This window comes from Hyperolius riggenbachi, chromosome 12 (genome assembly GCF_040937935.1).
Source record: "Hyperolius riggenbachi isolate aHypRig1 chromosome 12, aHypRig1.pri, whole genome shotgun sequence".
NCBI classification, from domain to species: domain Eukaryota; kingdom Metazoa; phylum Chordata; class Amphibia; order Anura; family Hyperoliidae; genus Hyperolius; species Hyperolius riggenbachi.
The window spans coordinates 237,627,240-237,644,523 of NC_090657.1; the positions used below are offsets into that span (position 1 = coordinate 237,627,240).

Sequence of the window (17,284 nt, forward strand, 5' to 3'; positions counted from 1 at the left end):
GGTGGTAATGTACGAGCTGAGCTCGTCCATACCGCTAAGGAGGTTAAAACCCACTAAATTTGTTTGCCCTTTTGTCCCTGTTATAAAACCGTTTAAATTATGTCCCTATAACAATGTTTGGCGCCAATATTTTATTTGGAAATAAAGGTGCATTTTTTTCAGTTTTGCATCCATCTCTAATTACAAGCCCATAGTTTATAAAGTAAGTGTTATACCCTCTTGACATAAATATTTAAAAAGTTCAGTCCCTAAGGTAACTATTTATGCTTTTTTTTTTTTTTTTTTTTGATTGTATTTTTTTTTTTATTACAAAATAAAAATTGGGGATTGTAGGAGGTAATGAGTTAATTTTTAGTGTAAAAGTAATGTATTTGTATATGAAAAATGTTTTAGGGTGTAGTTTTACTATTTGGCCACAAGATGGCCACGGTAACTTTTCGTTTATGCGACCTACAAGTGTACAGGGTTAGGAGGCTGGAAAACTGTTTTTTTTTTTTTTTTTTTTAATCTCACAATGATCGCTGCTTCTCGTAGAAGCAGCTGATCATTGCGGGGGTAGAGATCAACGAACGGGAAAGGTTCTTCCCGTTCATTGATCTCCGGGCGGCGGCGTGCGGGGGCGTGCAGACGGGGGAGCGCGGACAGCGGCGGGAGCGACGTCAGGTGCGAATTTCTCCGTCCCAGGGTGGAAAAAGGGACGGAGAAATCCGCACCGCTGGGGGTAAAGTGGTTAAAACCCAGTGCAATGTAAGGGCCTGAGCAGACCCTGAGGCCAGAAACCCATTAGGAGCGACTTCTAATTGCTATTGATTTGAAAAGGCTCTTGCTACTGCAATGCTACGGGGGATTTATTATTTTTTTATAAAATCAAATCGCTCAAGTGGGATCACACCCATAGCATTACATTAGCACGAGTTATCAAATAGCAAATCGCTCAGAAAATCGCACCTAGTGAGTTTCTGGCCTCAAGCTGCATTTATATTCAAAATTTGCATAATGCTACATACACTTGAAATTATTTGCATCCATTGACCATCCCTACTGCTAATCCATTCTGGCATCAGCAGTGTCTGTTAAAGAGGATCTGTAACGTCAAAACATCCCCTGGGGGGTACTCACCTCGGGTGGGGGAAGCCTCCGGATCCTAATGAGGCTTCCCACGCCGTCCTCTGTCCCTCGGGAGTCTCGCTGCAGCCCTCCGTACAGCGGCGACGTAAATATTTACCTTCCCGGCTCCTGCGCAGGCGCTCTGGTGGCTGTCCGAAGTAGGCAGAAATACCCGATCGCCGTCGGGTCTGCTCTACTGCACAGGCGTAAGTCCCCGGCGCCTGCGCAGTAGAGCAGACCCGACGGAGATCGGGTATTTCCGAGCCGAAAGCAGCCACAGCGCCCCTGCTGGAGCCAGCAAAGGTAATTATTGAATTTACAGTCAGGTCTGTCACCGGCTGGTCGGAGGGCTGCAGTCAGGGGCGTAGCAATAGAGGTCGCAAAGGTCGCATTGGCGACCGGGCCCGCCGCCTGAAGCCTTGAGGGGGGGCCCGCCCGCGGGCCCCCCCCCCCCTCCCTGTTGTTTGCATCATGCACGGTAGTGTGTGGGTGCTGCCGGGCCGCCGGCATCGGCTCCGGCAGAGTGCAGAAGATTCTCTCTCCCTCGGCTGGCTCTGCCCCCCTCGCCCTCCTCCCCAGCGTCAGAACTCAGCAGCAGAGTGAGCAGCCAGTGAGCAGCACAGTCATTAGCGGCGGCCGGCGGAGCCAGGCGAGATGAGTCATGTCACTGTCTGTGACTAATGACGTCACTCGCTCTCTCCCCCCTGGTGCTGACTGGCTTGATGCTGATGGCCTCTAATCTACTGCGGTGGCCGGTGAGTGAGACGACTGGACTGGACTAAGATGTCACATCACTCTCCCTCTCTGTACAGCCCCCTGGCCTGCCCCCCTCAGCCCTCACTCACTGTCACTGATCTCTGTCTGGCAACGGCAGGCCTAGCTCCTCCCATGATCTACCTAGAGAGCTCAGAGCTGTGGCTGTCGAGAGCTGCCAGTCTGTCACAGTCAGTGTGCTGTGCAATGAACTGTGGTCTGTGGAACTTGGAAGACGTGTTTGCCGCCCAGCCGCCCACCTACGTGCCTGGCTGAAACAGTCTCTGCCTGCCTGCTGCTGCGGCTGCCATAGTGTGGGTGAGTTGGCTAAGTTGCCATAAATGCCTTTTTTTTAACTGCTTTTCTTTATATCTTTTATGCTTTGTTTGTTTGTGCGCCAAAAAACAGTGACTAGTGGGCCCCCTAAAATAGGGGTGGGGGCCTGGGCCATGATGACCTATCCTGAACTTGTGCTGGAGGGACCCATGTGTCTTCCAGGTGGCTGTGGCGGCCGTCGGGTTGCACGGATGCAGCGGCACACCAGAGTCCCGTTGCAACGCAGATGTGGTAAATGCTACTCTAGTGTGTCATGGTGTGAGTACCTGCCACAGTCGCCTGGACATGGGCCCCTACAGCACACAGGCGCGCCCATGAGCCCTATGCCCTGCTGCATGGGGCCCACTGCCCAGGGTGTAGAACCGCTATTGTGTGTGTGTGTGTGTGTGTGTGTGTGTGTGTGTGTCAGGGTGCGTGTGTATAGTGTGTTTGTGTTTGTGTGTGTGTGTGTGTGTGTGTGTATGTATCAGGGTGTGTGTGTGTGTGTATGTATCAGGGTGTGTGCGTGCGTGCGTGTATCAGGGTGTGTGTGTGTAATATGTGTGTGCGGAACACATGGGCCCCTCCAGCACACAGGCGCGCCCATGGGCCTTATGCCCCTGCTGCATGGGGCCCAGGGAGTAGAACCGCTATTGTGTGTGTGTGTGTGTGTGTGTGTGTGTGTGTCAGGGTGCGTGTGTATAGTGTGTTTGTGTTTGTGTGTGTGTGTGTGTGTGTGTGTATGTATCAGGGTGTGTGTGTGTGTGTATGTATCAGGGTGTGTGCGTGCGTGCGTGTATCAGGGTGTGTGTGTGTAATATGTGTGTGCGGAACACATGGGCCCCTCCAGCACACAGGCGCGCCCATGGGCCTTATGCCCCTGCTGCATGGGGCCCAGGGAGTAGAACCGCTATTGTGTGTGTGTGTGTGTGTGTGTGTGTGTGTGTGTGTGTGTGTGTGTGTATGTGTATGTATCAGGGTGCGTGTGTATTTTGTGTGTGTGTGTGTATGTATCAGGGTGTGTGCGTGCGTGTATCAGGGTGTGTGCGTGCGTGTATCAGGGTGTGTGTGTGTGTACAATGTGTGTGTGGAACACATGGGCCCCTCCAGCACACAGGCGCGCCCATGAGCCCTATGCCCCTGCTGCATGGGACCCAGGGAGTAGAACCGCTATTGTGTGTGTGTGTGTGTATGTGTATGTGTATGTATCAGGGTTCGTGTGTATTTTGTGTATGTATCAGGGTGTGTGTGTGTATGTATCAGGGTGTGTGCGTGCGTGCGTGTATCAGGGTGTGTGTGTGTAATATGTGTGTGCGGAACACATGGGCCCCTCCAGCACACAGGCGCGCCCATGGGCCTTATGCCCCTGCTGCATGGGGCCCAGGGAGTAGAACCGCTATTGTGTGTGTGTGTGTGTATCAGGGTGCGTGTGTATTGTGTGTGTGTGTGTGTGTACACCAGGGTGCGTGTGTATTTTGTGTGTGTGTATGTATCAGGGTGTGTGCGTGCATGCGTGCGTGTATCAGGGTGTGTGTGTGTAATATGTGTGTGCGGAACACATGGGCCCCTCCAGCACACAGGCGCGCCCATGAGCCCTATGCCCCTGCTGCATGGGGCCCAGGGAGTAGAACCGCTAGTGTGTGTGTGTGTGTGTGTGTGTGTGTGTGTGTGTGTGTGTGTATGTATCAGGGTTCGTGTGTATTTTGTGTGTGTGTGTGTGTGTGTGTGTCAGGGCCGGATTTAAAGCTCAGGAGCCTCTAGGCACAGAAGTTCTAGTGCCCTAAGCCCCGCCCCTCAGCACAAGCCACACCCCTTTTCTTAATAAATAAAACCACCGCCAGGACCAAAGTTGTATGCCTACTATCTCCAGCTATGTCCATTTATGGGAAAAGGGATAACATTAAGTACCAGGTTAGGGTTTCCGATAGCAAGATTAGAGTGACTAATTGACAGTCAGTGACATGACTATGTACTCTGTACTGTGCTGCAGAAGATGTCAGTGCTATATAAATACATAATAATAATAATACGGTAGGACATTAGGGTATGGCTATGGTAGGATTAGATTGTGAGCTCCTCTGAGGACAGTCAGTGACAGTGACATGACTATGTACTCTGTACTGTGCTGCAGAAGATGTCAGTGCTATATAAATACATAATAATAATATGGTAGGACATTACACTATGACTATGGTAGGATTAGAGTGTGAGCTCCTCTGAGGACAGTCAGTGACATGACTATGTACTCTGTAATGTGCTGCAGAAGACGTCAGTGCTATATAAATACATAATAATAATATGGTAGGACATTACACTATGACTATGGTAGGATTAGATTGTGAGCTCCTCTGAGGACAGTCAGTGACATGGCTAATGTACTCTGTACTGTGCTGCAGAAGATGTCAGTGCTATATAAATACATAATAGTAATATGGTAGGACATTACACTATGACTATGGTAGGATTAGAGTGTGAGCTCCTCTGAGGACAGTCAGTGACATGACTATGTACTCTGTAATGTGCTGCAGAAGACGTCAGTGCTATATAAATGCATAATAATAATATGGTAGGACATTACACTATGACTATGGTAGGATTAGATTGTGAGCTCCTCTGAGGACAGTCAGTGACATGGCTTTGTACTCTGTAAAGTGCTGCAGAAGATATCACAGCTATATGAATACATAATAATAATATGGTAGGACATTAGACTATGACTATGGTAGAATTAGATTGTGAGCTCCTCTGAGGACAGTCAGTGACATGGCTATGTACTCTTTAAAGTGCTGCAGAAGATATCACAGCTATATGAATACATAATAATATGGTAGGACATTAGACTATGACTATGGTAGGATTAGATTGTGAGCTCCTCTGAGGACAGTCAGTGACATGACTATGTACTCTGTAAAGTGCTGCAAAAGATGTCAGTGCTATATAAGACATAGAGAGACGTGAGAGCCAGAAGTACCGGTAAGGGAAATATAAGAGGGGATCAGGAAAGAGAGAGCGAGAGGGGGGAAATTGAAGATATACGGGGGAGACAGACAATGCGGAAATAAAGTGAGAGGAGATCTCACCAGTTATATTAGGCAGGGGCATGTTGAGAGAAAGCCTGCCACCATAACCCTCTGCCTGGAGATGCAAAGCCCATCAGAGAGAGGAAGCCACATGATGGGAGGGGGAGAGAGGGGAGACCAGGAAGCATGCATCCCACAAATAATCTTCTGATCTAAATTGTCCAGAGCTCACTCACACAGTGCCTGTTTCTGCCCCCACCTCCTCCTCACTACAGACATCAGCTAACAGAATCCAGCAGCATGTTACAATGTGCATCACTGAGCTATGCCACACTGCACTGTCTGCACTATTAATTAATCATCCTGATCTGTATATAAGCTGATCAGAATAATTAATTAAGGAAGGCAGTGGGTGTCACAGGAGTCAGTTTATGCACATGGTATCGGTTATACTCCACACACCTGCTGTAAATCATAGTGCTGATCTGACGCTGTCCAACTTGTCCAGAGCTCCGCTGATGCTGCTGATAGCTGGAGCAGGAAGGAGGGGGCAGAGGTGAGAGAGGTCAGCAAGGCTGCAACGCCTGTCCATGTGCTGCCTGCTAGAGAAAGGGCCGGGCAGCTCTGCCTCTTTCCTGCACAGGGCAATCTCCAGCTCGTGTTCGGAGCTCTGCAGGCAGACTGTTCTCTAGGGAGCTAGACGCACCTGGTGCAGAAATCCATCCGTCCTCTCGCTCCCAGGTTGACGATTCTGAAGCACGTGTCAGGCTGTGTCATAGGAGGACCGGTGCACCGGCAGAATAACCAAGAGAGCACCGGCGGCACAGGAGAGGGGGGCGGGCGGACATTTTTGCATACCTATGCTGTGCGTCTCTGCCGCTTGATTCCTCCCCCATCATCTCCTCTTTATCCGATTCCCCCCTCTATCAGGGCTTTGGGGCTGGGTGCACCGGCGCAGGCAGGGCAGACTAACTTCGTAATTGGTGCCAGTAAGCCATGCCTGCCCACGTGGTTCCTCAAACTCCCGGCTCCCAGCAGACGGACAATCGCGCCTCCCCCCCAGCGCCTATGCACGCAGCTGTTTGCAGCGCTGCGTGCAGGCATGGAAACGGCGGCTGGTGGGCGGAGAGAGCAGTGTAATGAATGTGTGTGTTGTCACTCACCGCCCGGCCTGCCCCTCACTGTAGTTGCGGCCACGGCCACCCGCTGCAAATAAAGACGCGAGCAGCCGCTATTGTGTTTTAACACTTTTAAATTTAAAGGGGACATGACAGAAATGCCGCCTTTGACTAATTAGGCGCCTGTAGGCACGTGCCTAGTGTGCCTTATGGTAAATCCGGCCCTGGTGTGTGTATGTATCAGTGTGTGTGTGTGTGTGTGTGTGTGTGTGTATGTATCAGGGTGTGTGTGTGTATGTATCAGGGTGTGTGTGTGTGTGCGTATCAGGGTGTGTGTGTGCGTGCGCGTATCAGGGTGTGTGTGTGGAACACATGGGCCCCTCCAGCAAGTTAACCCCCCTTCTGCCACGGACACTCCAGTATTGGGGGTTCCAAAAGTTAGTTAGAGCCAGCTAGCGTCTCCCCAGGTCTCTCCTCTTCAGGTTTGTTCCTGATTTCCCCCAGTTACTAGTTTGCCCAGGGACTTAGAGCCGGCTTGCGGATCCCCCAGGTCTGACACTCATCTTCCCAGTGAATAGTGGTCCCCTTGTGCCCCCGCAGCGTATTTGCAGTGAAGCAAACCTACCTGTATGGCCGACAAGCTCCTCCATCAGCCTGTGTACTTTCACCTTTATCCTTGTGGGCGCCTCTTCTCTGTGATCACCGCAGCATGTTATGAAAAGAGGCACCTGCGAGGGTGAAGGCAGAAGCACATAAGCAGACAGAGGAGTGTGCAGGCCAGACAGGTGAATTTACTCCCATATGAATACTCTGCAGGGACAGCAAAGACCACTAGGAAGGCGGTTGTCAAACATGGTAGGTCCGCCAGCTGACTCTGGGTCCTTGTGGGAACACCCATTATAGTAAGCTCAGATATAGTAAACATTTGGGTATTGTAAACTATGTGTCCGCTTCTAGTCAATTGCCATATTTTTTTTTTTTTTTTTTAATTTAACCACTTCCCGACCGCCGTATGTACAATTGGCGGCCGGGAAGTGCACCCCGCAAGGACCGCCGTATTGACAATTGGCGGCGGTCCTTGTAGGGGCATGGGCGGAGCGATCGCGTCATCAGTGACGCGATCCTCCGCCTCCGCCTGGCGCCGCTCACCCGCCGCAACATCCCGCCGGCCATACGGAAGCGCCGGCGGGATGTTAACCCCGCGATCGCCGCATACAAAGTGTATAATACACTTTGTAATGTTTACAAAGTGTATTATACAGGCTGCCTCCTGCCCTGGTGGTCCCAGTGTCCGAGGGACCACCAGGGCAGGCTGCAGCCACCCTAGTCTGCACCAAGCACACTGATTTCCCCCCCCCCCTGCCCCAGATCGCCCACAGCACCCATCAGACCCCCCCCTGCCCACCCCCCAGACCCCTGTTTGCACCCAATCACCCCCCTAATCACCCATCAATCACTCCCTGTCACTATCTGTCAACGCTATTTTTTTTTTATCCCCCACCCTGCTCCCTGCCCCCTCCTGATCACCCCCCACCCCTCAGATTCTCCCCAGACCCCCCCCCCCCCAGACCACCCCCCCTGTTTACTGTATGCATCTATCCCCCTGATCACCTGTCAATCACCTGTCAATCACCTGTCAATCACCTGTCAATCACCTGTCAATCACCCATCAATCACCCGTCAATCACCCCCTGTCACTGCCACCCATCAGTCAGCCCCTAACCTGCCCCTTGCGGGCAATCTGATCACCCCCCCACACCAATAGATCGCCCGCAGATCCGACATCAGATCACCTCCCAAATCCATTGTTTACATCTATTCTCTCCTCTAAACACACACTAATTACCCATCAATCACCCATCAATCACCCCCTATCACCACCTGTCACTTTTACCTATCAGATCAGACCCTAATCTGCCCCTTGCGGGCACCCAATCACCCGCCCACACGCTCAGATTGCCCTCTGACCCCCCCTTATCAATTCACCAGTGCATTAATTACATCTGTTCTTCCCTGTAATAACCCACTGATCACCTGTCAATCACCTGCCAATCACCTATCACCCATCAATCACCCCCTGTCACTGCCACCCATCAATCAGCCCCTAACCTGCCCCTTGCGGGCAATCTGATCACCCACCCACACCATTAGATCGCCCGCAAACCCGCCGTCAGATTACCTCCCAAATGTATTGTTTACATCTGTTATCTTCTCTAAACACCCACTAATTACCCATCAATCACCCATCAATCACCCCCTATCACCACCTGTCACTGTTACCTATCAGATCAGACCCTAATCTGCCCCTTGCGGGCACCCAATCACCCGCCCACACGCTCAGATTGCCCTCAGACCCCCCCCCTTATCAATTCGCCAGTGCATTAATTACATCTGTCCTTCCCTGTAATAACCCACTGACCACCTGTCAATCACCTGCCAATCACCTATCACCCATCAATCACCCCGTCACTGCCACCCAACAATCAGCCCCTAACCTGCCCCTTGCGGGCAATCTGATCACCCACCCACACCAATAGATCGCCCGCAGATCCGACATCAGATCACCACCAAAGCGCAGCGTTTACATCTATTCTCTCCTCTAAACACCCACTAATTACCCATCAATCACCCCCTATCACCACCTGTCACTGTTACCCATCAGATCAGACCCTAATCTGCCCCTTGCGGGCACCCAATCGCCCGCCTACACGCTCAGATTGCCCTCAGACCCCCCCTTATCAATTCGCCAGTGCAATATTTACATCTGTTCTCCCCTGTAATAACCCACTGATTACCTGTCAATCACCTATCAATCACCCATCAATCACCCCCTGTCACTGCCACCCATCAATCACCCCCTGTCACTTCCACCCATCAATCACCCGCTGTCACTGCCACCCATCAATCAGCCCCTAACCTGCCCCTTGCGGGCAAACTGATCACCCACCCACACCAATAGATCGCCCGCAGATCCGACATCAGATCACCACCCAAGCGCAGTGTTTCCATCTATTCTCTACCCTAAACACCCACTAATTACCCATCAATCACCCCCTGTCACTGCTACCTATCAGATTAGACCCCTATCTGCCCCTAGGGCACTCAATCACCCGCCCACACCCTCAGAATGCCCTCAGACCCCAGCCCTGATCACCTCGCCAGTGCATTGCTTGCATCTATTCCCCCCCTCTAATCACACCTTGAGACACCCATCAATCACCTCCTGTCACCCCCTAGCACACCTACCCATCAGATCAGGCCCCAATTTGCCCCGTGTGGGCTCCTGATCACTCGGCCAATCCCTCAGATCCCCCTCAGACCCCCTTCCGATCACCTCCCCAGTGCATTGATTGCATCTATTTTCCCCTCTAACCACCCCCTGAGACACCCATCAATCACCTCCTGTCACCCCCCTAGCACTCCTATCCATCAGATCAGGCCCAATACAACCTGTCATCTAAAAGGCCACCCTGCTTATGACCGGTTCCACAAAATTCGCCCCCTCATAGACCACCTGTCATCAAAATTTGCAGATGCTTATACCCCTGAACAGTCATTTTGAGACATTTGGTTTCCAGACTACTCACGGTTTTGGGCCTGTAAAATGCCAGAGCGGTATAGGAACCCCACAAGTGACCCCATTTTAGAAAAAAGACACCCCAAGGTATTCTGTTAGGTGTATGACGAGTTCATAGAAGATTTTATTTTTTGTCAAAAGTTAGCGGAAATTAATTTTTATTGGTTTTTTTTCACAAAGTGTCATTTTTCACTAACTTGTGACAAAAAATAAAATCTTCTATGAACTCGCCATACACCTAACGGAATACCTTGGGGTGTCTTCTTTCTAAAATGGGGTCACTTGTGGGGTTCCTATACTGCCCTGGCATTTTAGGGGCCCTAAACCGCGAGGAGTAGTCTAGAAAACAAATGCTTCAAAATGACCTGTGAATAGGACGTTGGGCCCCTTAGCGCACCTAGGCTGCAAAAAATTGTCACACATGTGGTACCGCTGTACTCAGGAAAAGTAGTATAATGTGTTTTGGGGTGTATTTTTACACATACCCATGCTGGATGGGAGAAATTTCTATGTAAATGGACAATTGTGTGTAAAAAAATCAAACAATTGTCATTTACAGAGATATTTCTCCCACTTAGCATGGGTATGTGTAAAAATACACCCCAAAACGCATTATACTACTTCTCCTGAGTACGGCGGTACCACATGTGTGACACTTTTTTACACCCTAAGTACGCTAAGGGGCCCAAAGTCCAATGAGTACCTTTAGGATTTCACAGGTCATTTTGCGACATTTGGTTTCAAGACTACTCCTCACGGTTTAGGGCCCCTAAAATGCCACGGCAGTATAGGAACCCCACAAATGACCCCATTCTAGAAAGAAGACACCCAAAGGTATTCCGTACGGAGTATGGTGAGTTCATAGAAGATTTTATTTTTTGTCACAAGTTAGCGGAAAATGACACTTTGTGAAAAAAAACTATTAAAATCAATTTCCGCTAACTTTTGACAAAAAAATAAAATCTTCTATGAACTCACTATACTCCTAACAGAATACCTTGGGGTGTCTTCTTTCTAAAATGGGGTCATTTGTGGGGTTCCTATACTGCCCTGGCATTTTAGGGGCCCTAAACCGTGAGGAGTAGTCTTGAAACGAAAATGACCTGTGAAATCCTAAAGGTACTCATTGCACTTTGGGCCCCTTAGTGCAGTTAGGGTGCAAAAAAGTGCCACACATGTGGTATCGCCGTACTCGGGAGAAGTAGTATAATGTGTTTTGGGGTGTATTTTTACACATACCCATGCTGGGTGGGAGAAATACCTCTGTAAATGACAATCTTTTGATTTTTTTACACACAATTGTCCATTTACAGAGGTATTTCTCCCACCCAGCATGGGTATGTGTAAAAATACACCCCAAAACACATTGTACTACTTCTCCCGAGTACGGCGATACCACATGTGTGGCACTTTTTTGCACCCTAACTGCGCTAAAGGGCCCAAAGTCCAATGAGTACCTTTAGAATTTCACAGGTCATTTTGAGAAATTTCGTTTCAAGACTACTCCTCACGGTTTAGGGCCCCTAAAATGCCAGGGCAGTATAGGAACCCCACAAATGACCCCATTTTAGAAAGAAGACACCCCAAGGTATTCCGTTAGGAGTATGGTGAGTTCATAGAAGATTTTATTTTTTGTCAAAAGTTAGCGGAAAATGACACTTTGTGAAAAAACACAATTAAAATCAATTTCCGCTAACTTTTGACAAAAAAATAAAATCTTCTATGAACTCACTATACTCCTAACGGAATACCTTGGGGTGTCTTCTTTCTAAAATGGGGTCATTTGTGGGGTTCCTATACTGCCCTGGCATTTTAGGGGCCCTAAACCGTGAGGAGTAGTCTTGAAACGAAATTTCTCAAAATGACCTGTGAAATTCTAAAGGTACTCATTGGACTTTGGGCCCTTTAGCGCAGTTAGGGTGCAAAAAAGTGCCACACATGTGGTATCGCCGTACTCAGGAGAAGTAGTATAATGTGTTTTGTGGTGTATTTTTACACATACCCATGCTGAGTGGGAGAAAGATCTCTGTAAATGGACAATTGTGTGTAAAAAAAATTAACAAATTGTCATTTACAGAGATATTTCTCCCACCCAGCATGGGTATGTGTAAAAATACACCCCAAAACACATTATACTACTTCTCCTGAGTACGGCAATACCACATGTGTGGCACTTTTTTGCACCCTAACTGCGCTAAGGGGTCCAAAGTCCAATGAGCACCTTCAGGCTTTACAGGGGTGCTTACAATTTAGCACCCCCCAAAATGTCAGGACAGTAAACACACCCCACAAATGACCTCATTTTGGAAAGTAGACACTTCAAGGTATTCAGAGAGGAGCATGGTGAGTCCGTGGCAGATTTCATTTTTTTTTGTCGCAAGTTAGAAGAAATGGAAACTTTTTTTTTTTTTTTTTTTTTTTCACAAAGTGTCATTTTCCGCTTACTTGTGACAAAAAATAATATCTTCTATGAACTCACTATGCCTCTCAGTGAATACTTTGGGATGTCTTCTTTCCAAAATGGGGTCATTTGGGGGGTATTTATACTATCCTGGAATTCTAGCCCCTCATGAAACATGACAGAGGGTCAGAAAAGTCAGAGATGCTTGAAAATGGGAAAATTCACTTTTTGCACCATAGTTTGTAAACGCTATAACTTTTACCCAAACCAATAAATATACACTGAATGGGTTTTTTTTTATCAAAAACATGTTTGTCCACATTTTTCGCGCTGCATGTATACAGAAATTTTACTTTATTTGAAAACTGTCAGCACAGAAAGTTAAAAAAATCATTTTTTTGCCAAAATTCATGTCTTTTTTGCTGAATATAATAAAAAGTAAAAATCGCAGGAGCAATCAAATAGCACTAAAAGAAAGCTTTATTAGTGACAAGAAAAGGAGCCAAAATTCATTTAGGTGGTAGGTTGTATGAGCGAGCAATAAACCGTGAAAGCTGCAGTGGTCTGAATGGAAAAAAAGTGGCCGGTCCTTAAGGGGTAGAAAGCCCTAGGTCCTCAAGTGGTTAAAGGAGTCATCAGGCTTTGCTTAAAGGACTTACGAGGTCAGATTTTAAAAAAAAAAGTAATGTACCTGAATCTTCGAGCAGACATCAGTACACATCCCCACTGGCCTCCTTGTCCTTTTTTCTGCTGCCATTATCTAGATGTAGATTACATTGAGACAGACCACCGCTGCCAGGGTCGCCTTATCTGTCTCTCTGCATATCTTCGCTTTAATTGAGTCCTGCGCAGCCTCCCTGCGCAGGCAGAGGAAAGATTACATGTCTCCGACGGAGACAGTGCTGTACAGAGTATATTGTCACAAACTGTCCCTCAGAGGGGCTCACAATCTTATCCCTACCAGAGTCCTATGTCTATGTATGAATCATGTAGTGTATGTATCGTAGTCTAGGGCCAATTTTGGGGGAAGCCAATTAACTTATCTGTATGTTTTTGGAAGTGGGAGGAAGCCGGAGTGCCCAGAGGAAACCCACACAGACACTGGGAGAACATACAAACTCCTAGCAGATAGTGCCCTGGATGGCATTCAAACTGTGGACATTGCAAGACGAGAGCGCTAATCATTACGCCTCCGTGGTGGCCATAAGTATAAGGGACTAATGCCTGGTATAGTAAACCTTGATGTAAAACTTCTGTTCTAGTAAACCTGATTTCTGGCCTCTTCAGTATTCTGAAGCATCTATTCATTCATTAGTCAGAAATACATAAGCCATGTTTGGTGAGTAGGCTGGCTGGCAGCCACTTGTAGCCTGCTCGCTGTCTGCACACTACTCTGGGCCTGCGTGGATTACCTCAGAAGCACCAGCCAATGTGACCTATGCTTCCTGTGTAAGCTGCGGCCTGATTACTGAGGGAATTGTCTGTCATCTGTGACTTGTTTGTGCATGGCTGCAACGCTACAGCAGGCTGCACAGACATGTGGACAGAGGAGCACACTATCAGTACTGTACCTGCATTAACTGGTGAGACCTATACTTCCTCTGAAAGCTGTTGCATGATTATTGCATACAAATCCCTGCATACAGAGCACTGTGCATTTCTATCTAGCTTAGACACTTTTGGCTTTATTCACAAAAGGGTGCTATGAAATATCACGCGTGCTATTTATTAGCACGCGTGTTATTTTGCGTGCTATCGCTCGCATTGTAACGCATCACATTATAGAACGTTATAGCGTGCAATGCATTACAACACGACTCGAGCATTAGCGTGCAAAGTGCAAAATAGCACGCATGCTAATAAATAGCACGTGTGATATTTCATAGATGGCACCCTTTTGTGAATCAAACCCTGTCTGTGCTCGCTTGCTGAAGCATTGACAAGAAAAAAATGACTCCCAATTATTGACTGAATGAATATACAAGGCCATAGTATAATTTGTGCATGAGTATGTCAATTTATTATATAATACGCCACTTTACCCATTCTTTTTGAGTTTACTATAAAGGGATTCTAAAGCCTTTCTCCGACCTGCTCACATGCGGGGGAAACACTGCATAATTGGATTCAGTGGAAAGGGGCCATAAGTCTTTATGTGGGGCACCAGGTTGTATTGTATGTGTTGTATGTGGGCACACTGCTAACCAATTCAGATGTCTGGAGGTACAGTGGTATTTATTTAAAGGTGGGACACACTGATGTTTACTTCTGTTATCTTGGGTGTACATGTCTGCTTAAAGGGAACCCAAACTGAGAAGGATATGGCTTTTTCCTTGTAAAATAATACCAGTTGCCTGGATCGCCTGCTGATCCTGTGTCTCTAACACTTTTAGCCACAGCCCCGGAACAAGCATGCAGATCAGGTGCTCTGACTGAAGTCAGACTGGATTAGCTGCATGCTTGTTTCAGGTGTGTGATTCAGCCACTACTGCAGCCAAAGAGATCAGCAGGGCTGACAAGCAACTAGTAAGTTTTAAAAGGAAACATTTATATCCCTCTCAGTTAAGGTTCCCTTTAACTGGCAGTGGCATCTCGGTTCATTATATTATAGTATACAGTATATTATATTCATGTGCGTATACAAATATTATGCATCTTCTATTTTATTTTATTATGCACTCAGGGGCGTAGCGATAGGGGTTGCAGAGGTTGCGACCGCATCGGGGCCCTGAAGGGCCCTCCCTCAACTACAGTATTAGCTCTCTATTGGTCCTGTGCTCATAATAATCACTTCTATAGATGCTTTGAATAGTGGTAATCATTAACAAGCTGTTCCCCATCCCCTTCTTGCTCCTCTGACACTGTAGTTGCCATTGGCAGGGATTGCTATGTATACAGTGCTTGGGGGTAATCAGTAATAAGCTGTTCCCCATCCCCTTCTTGTACCTCTGACACTGTAGTTGCCATTGGCAGGTTTTGGTGTGCCGTATCAATTGTTATATATAGAGTGCTTGGGGGGCCCCATTGTAAAACTTGCATCGGGGCCCACAGCTCCTTAGCTACGCCACTGGCTGCAGTGAGACACCCGTGGGACAGAGGATGGCGTGGGAAGCCTCATTAGGATCCGGAGGCTTCCCCCACCCGAGGTGAGTACCCCCCAGGGGATGTTTCTGATGTTACAGAGTCTCTTTAAAGAAAAATATTTTTTTTTCCTTCAGTTTTAACTTTTTTTTTTTTTTTTTTTCTTAAAATATTTTTTCGTAAAATGGTCAGTGAGTCGCTAATTATAATTTAAAGGTGTGTCCGTGTCCGGCTCCGATCTATGCAAGATACCATTTTGTATTGGCTCAGAACCATTGGCATTATAGTAAATATGTTGACTGGTCTGTCAGAAGGGAGGGGGATGGATGAATTGGGTAGGAGAGGTTTCAGGGGTGTGCACTGGGTGGATCCAAGAAGTTTAATTACTACACAAAAAGTGATATCTACTAGGTAAGGCCACTAATGATACCATTTTTTTTTTTTACAAATGATTCCTGATATGAATGATTGGAAATGATTGTTTGGCACAATTAATGGACAAAAATCTCATAACCAATGTGATCAGATTAATGACATATAATATTTTTTTAAGGATTCTGTCAATCTGATAAAACTGGTTAGGAGATGTTTGTCTATTAGTGGTCCCAAGGTAGCATTTCCAAATGTTCATGTGAAGATTGTTTGGCAAATTGTACCATTAGTGGCCACGTTTTTAAAGACTTACTCATCTTCACTTAAAGGAATCGTCAGGCAAAATAAATAAAAAAATTCAGCTTTACTCTCCTGGGGCTTTCTCCAGCCCCTTGTAGCCGACTGTCCTACACCGACCGCTCCGCTCTGCCGCTTTCCTAAGCTCCCTGCACGGTGCAGAACTACTGTGCCTGTGCAGTGCGCGGCAGACAACGTGGCCATGATTGACAGCGGCACTTCACACAGGTGCAGTAGGGATGACGTAGAGGTCGTCCTCTGCACTGTGTGGGGAGACTGGGATGGCAGCGGAGAGATCAGTCGGCGTGGGACAGTCGGCTGCAAGGGGCTAGAGAAAGCCCCAGGTGAGTAAGGTGTGTGTGTTTTTTTTTTTTTTTTTTTTTTCCCCTGATGATTCCTTTAACCTCCTTGGCGGTCTGATTCTTTCCAGATTTTAGGGTCTAAAAGCGGTGCAATTTTTTTTCACTCTTTCAGACCCTAAAACCTGAAAAAAATCATTCTGGCAGGGAGATCTGCAGCAAAATTAAAAAAAAAATTACCTTCCTGGGCTCCTGGGCTGCAGTTTTCTCTTTGCCCACAAGATGGCGCTAATATACATATAAACGAACTTCTCTATATTTCTCTAATATAGAGAAGTTTGTTTTCAATGTTAGCTCCGCCCCCGATGACGTCACGCTGCCACCACCGCTCTGCTGCCACCACCACGGCTGCGCTGCTCCAACTGGCTGCCGGGTCCCCGGAAGAATAGCGGGGACATGGGGGATCCCGGCGGCCAGGGAAAGACCCCACACTGCCGGGGAGAGAGGCTGGAGTCCCGCTGCGCAGCGAGATCGCGCGCGGGACTCCACAACTGCAGGTACAGCTCTGCAATGCCTACCCCGACCTGAGCTCGGGATCACCGATAGCAGCTGCTTTTTTCTACCCCGAGCTCAGGTCGGGAAAACCGGCAAGGAGGTTAAAGGGGAACTTCAGCCTAAACAAACATACTGTCATTAAGTTACATTAGTTATGTTAAATAGAATAGATCGGTAATATAATTTTTTTACCCACCCTGTTTTAAAAGAACAGGCAAATGTTTGTGATTCATGGGGGCTGCCATCTTTGTCATGGGGTCAGCCATCTTTTTGGTTGAAAGGAGGTGACAGGGAGCATGAGACACAGTTCCAACTGTCCTGTGTCCTGATAACCCCTCCCAGCTGCACAAACAGCAGAACGAGAGCAACAACATCAGAAATCCCATCAT

The 17,284-nt window shown here is 47.8% G+C and overlaps 1 protein-coding gene across 2 annotated transcripts in view; it reads left to right on the top strand.

Moving 5' to 3' along the window:
- The first annotated feature begins 1,752 nt into the window (after positions 1–1,752).
- LOC137541226 (tubulin-specific chaperone D-like) overlaps positions 1,753–17,284 on the top strand; it is a 64,059-nt gene continuing 48,527 nt past the window's right edge. For both annotated transcript variants that reach the window (XM_068262415.1, XM_068262416.1), the window contains exon 1: positions 1,753–2,178. The gene's annotated coding sequence lies outside the window, so the exon portion shown is untranslated. The remainder of the gene's footprint in view (positions 2,179–17,284) is intronic.